The sequence below is a fragment of the Rhinolophus sinicus genome, chromosome 5 (assembly GCF_057876585.1).
Source record: "Rhinolophus sinicus isolate RSI-liver-muscle chromosome 5, RSI-T2T, whole genome shotgun sequence".
NCBI lineage: Eukaryota > Metazoa > Chordata > Mammalia > Chiroptera > Rhinolophidae > Rhinolophus > Rhinolophus sinicus.
This window is the reverse complement of record NC_142505.1, coordinates 8,361,577-8,366,126: the sequence shown is the minus strand read 5'-3', so window position 1 is coordinate 8,366,126 and position 4,550 is coordinate 8,361,577.

Below are 4,550 nucleotides of genomic sequence, written 5' to 3'. Positions count from 1 at the left end.
GGAAGCAGTGTGTGGCTTCCTATGGTCTGAGCTGGGGACTCACTCCAGGAGGGAAGGGGGCTGGGAATCATGGGTTACTTCTGGCTCAACTCAGGAGGGGGTCTAGGAACCATGGCCAGTCCTTGGGGTCAGGGCATAGTCCAGCAGAAAGGGCCTGGGAAAGGCCATTGTCTGGGTCGAGACGCTCAAGTTTGCTGTCACTCAGTAACCCAGTGGACCCATCCAGGAGTTGCCATCAGTTGCCACCTCAACTGCTCCCCGCACTTGCACCCAGTCCCCATGGCGGGCTCAGGCTGCCTTTGGCCCAGGCTCCCCTAAGCTAATTCTCTATCTGCTCGTCCCCAGTCACTGTCCACCAGGGCTGATAGCAGATCCCTTGGTTCCCTGGACACATACCCCAAGCCTGAGGCCCCTGCTACCGGCCCTTTCCTGCCTGTCTGACGGCCATGCTGTGCCTCCCGGAAGCTGGGGCATTCAGGGAGCCCTCCACACGACCTCCAGCCCCAACCCTGGACCTGACTCATCTTTAGCAACCAGACAGAGGGTGCAGGGGGAGTGCAAAGGCCATCATGTGAAAGTTGAGTTGGGTCTCTGCTCTGGCTCAGGAACTGTCAGGAAAGCAGAGGTCTGGACCCAGAGGGCTGGCAGGGAGGGTCTGTAAGCCTCGCACACCCATCACTATGGACCTCAGATGGCCATGAGCATCGCCCCCGACACCCACCCACCACCTTACTCGCCCCCTTGGCCCCTGCACAGCCCAGTCCTGGGCCCTAGAATGGCACAGGCCCTCCTCAGCCTGACACTCCAAGAAGTCACCTGTACTCCCTGTGTCCCCCTGTGCTCTGGCCAGAACGGGCTTCTTGCCTGGACTGAAGGTGGCCCTGCCTCTGAGCTGGTGCCCAGCCTGGCCCCTCCTTCCGCTCATCTCCAGCTCAAACGGTGGTGTTCTGCTCCACGTACTCAGCATCCGGGAAGTACTCCCGTCTCCACCAGCGCCCTCCCCGCCTTTGGGGGCTAGGTGACAGGTCATGAGGGCAGGGTCACAAGCTGACATTGGCGTGGTGGCGTGGGCATACTCTGAGCAGACTCAGACCCAGCCCCACCTGTCCCTCCAGATGGTGGGCGGAGCAAACAACTGTCCAGAGGCCTGGTGCAGCCTTGGAGCTCCACGTGGCATGACCTGCTTGGGATAGTGTGAAAGAGGCACAGGCCAGGACCTGCAGGGCCACGGACCCAGGCTGAGTATCAAGAAATCCTGTGAATGCCGGAAGTCCTAGAGAGAGAGCCACATTTAGAAGAGTCCCTGTTCTAATGTAGAGACCAGAGGAGGTCACACAGGGTCAGGGGAGGCAGGTAGCCAGGCGGGGAGATGGTGATAGGGGTGGGAGGTGCTGTTGTCAGGAAGGACCCTGGATGAGGCACTGGCAGGAGGAAGGAGACCTAAGCAGGATAGACCCCCAACCCCTTCCCAGGGGTGTCTGATGCCCCTTTCCAGAGTTCAGAGCCACAGGACTGCCAGACCACTGGACCTTCAGGGCAACTCACCCCACCTACCCCACAGGCAGTCACTGAGGCCCCAAGCTTCTGGGCCTCGCAGCCCATCTTCTAACCCAGACTCCTCCTCAGAAGGCTTCTGAGGCCCACTCACCCTGAAATATTCAGACTAGGCACCCCCAGAACAGGACTGTGCCTTGCCCCCTCAGAATGGGTGCCTACCAGGACAGAGTTGAGCCCCTCCCTTCAGACTGGGGACCTCTCCACCCCACAACAGGGCTATGCTCATCCCTCAGACTTGTTACCACCTTCCCTTCAGATGGACTCCCCAAAATAGGGCTGTGCTTCCCCTTTGGACTAAATGCCCCCAGGACACACTGGGAAACCCCGCTCAGGTTTGGTGTCCTCAGGCAGGGCCAGGCCTTCCACATGCAGCCGGACATCTCCTCGATGAGGGCTGGCCCTCCCTCCTCAGGATATATGCACCCAGGCCAGGGCCAAACCTCCCCCTTTAGACTGGGTACCATTTCTCCCCTCGACTGGGTGTCCATGACAGGACAGGACCTCTTACAGCAAGCAGTCCAAGCCCCGAGGCCAGGACCACGTCTCCTCCCTCAGACCTGGAGCTCCTGGGCCAGGGCTGGGCTCCCCACTCAGAGAGGCCCCTGAGCTGTGCCTGGGCCATCCAGGTGTTGGCAGAGGAAGCGGGAGCCCTCAGTGGGCCTGGCAGGCGGTCAGGACCCTGTTTGCCTTGAGCAGGGGCTGGAGCCAGGTGGTCACTTCTCCCTTCATGGCCTCAGAGCCCAGCCAAGCCGCAGGGAACACGTAAACACCAGCCGAGCTGGGCGGCAGGCAGCCAGGGAGGAGGGCGCCGAGACCCCGACTCCAGCCTCCTTGGCCGAGGTGTCCAGGCACCTCACGGGCTGCCCTGGACTCCACGTTGGGCCAATAAGGTGGCCTGCAGCTCCCACCTGTCTTGGGCATGTGGACAGGCCTTGCCCTTTCTGGCCTATCTCCTGTTAGGCTTGGCTGGGAGAGGGACCTCTGAAGACCCTTAGAAGGAATGTACCCTCCTGGGGGGCCCTGGAACACTAGCCAGGCTTCAGAGGAGTCTGGGTGAGTCCGTAGCTCCAGCTCAGAGCAGGGCGTAGGGGTCCAGGGGCATCTAGGAGATAGCTGTGCCCACCCTCAACCACCTGAGCTGGCCCCACACGTCCTCCCAGAGTGGGCAGGTGTGAGTCCGCAGCCTACAGCCGTCATCCTGGGGAGTCTGTAAGAGGGAGGATAGAAGGGGACTGAGTTCTCCGTAAGTTCAAAAGGGACATGACCCTGTCCAGGGGTCTGAGAGGACACAGCCAGCTCTGACAGGGTGTGAGGGACATGGACCTGCCCTGCATGAAGGGTCTGAGAGGGCCCTGGGGCCCCAGGGATAGGGGCTGGTGAAGTGGGGCTTGCTGCACACACAGGCTGGGTTGGGTCCAGCCGCTTGTCCCTGAAACCTCCTCAAGCCAGCTCCAGGAGAATGATGCCAGCCCGAGGCGACCATGGCCAACTGAAACAAGCCTTGGCTGGGGCAGAGGAGCCTCCTCTTGGGCACAGGATGAGGGGACTCCAGTGCCAGGCAGGGGCCTGGGCCCTGGCTGGCTCCCTGTGTATGCTGTGTGATCTCGGCCAAGCTGCCTTCCCTCTCTGAGCCTCAGCTTCTCCTCTGAGGTCAGGTCACTGTCCAGGTCCTCTGGCCTGTGTGGGCTCAGTACCCCACCCTGCTCCCCGGTGGGCTCCTGGACAGGGCCCTTTTCCTTCCTTTAGGCAGACTTGGGGCCCTCAGGACCCAAGGCTAGGATATCCCCAAGTGGCAGGTTCCCTCCTTGTTCAGCCTCTGTCATGCAGGTGGAGGGAGCCAAGAGATGGTGGGTGTGGATTGTGTGCAGCTCCTCCCTGTCCAAGGGCTGGGGGTCAGGAAAGGGGCCAGGGTTTGAGACAGAAAACTGGATTCTAGGCCTACCACCGCCTTCTGGCCTCAGCCTCCCATCATGGGGGAGGGGAGGGGAGGTGGGGCCCCTTCTTGGGCCTGCATTAATTCTGCACCTACTATTGTTCAGGCCCCTCCACTCCTAGGTCAGTTTTGGTGGGGGGTAGGGAGGCAGGCTTCCATCCCCCTCACAGGTGTCCCGATCAGAAGGCCCCGTGTGCAGTTCTCACAGAACCACTGAGGTGGGAGGTCACCCACGGCTCTGGTGGGGAACTGCAGATGGGCAGCCCCCACGGGCTCCCGCTGGCTTTGCTTCCCATTGGTGAGGAGGGGACAAGGCCAGGCTGGGCAAACGGGAGTCACCCAAGCTTCCTCCCCAAAATTCTAGGACCTGTGGTCCAAACTCCATTCCCAGGCTTTGGCACAAAAGGCCTTCACCTGTTCCTCTCCACACCCCAAGTTGTGTTCTCCAATCAGCCCAAGGAAACTCATCCCTCCTAGGGACCCCCTGCCACCCCCACCCTTTTCCTCCTCCAGCGTGTACGAGTCGGGGGACAGCTGTGGTGGGAATCATGCCCTGCTCCCGCCCCCACTAAGCGCTATCGGTGAGACAGACAAGACAGGTGTGCTGTGTCTGTTGTTACGTGTGTTTGTATTTGTGTATGTGTATTTGTATTTGTACATGTGTGGGTCTGCTCATACATGTGCCTAGCCATCTATGTCTATTGTGTCTACCTATACTGTTAGTTTGTGGTTCCACTGTATGTATACCTGTGTCTGTATGTGTGCCCATGTGTGCTTGCATGTGTATCTGTATGTCTATTTGCATGCATGTCTTTCGGTGTGTCTATTTGTGTGTGACTGTATTGTGTGTGTACCATTATGTCTATCTGTATTTGTTTGTATGTATGTCTGTATATATGTGTGTCTATTTGTGTGTGTCTGTGTGGACCCATGGGCTGAGAACGCCGCCTGTGGGTGGAATTTGGCCCACAGACATGTTTGGTTTGGCCCTCATAATATTTTCAACATCTTGAGCCAACATTTAAAAATCAGGATATTTCACATAAAAATTCAGCTTTCC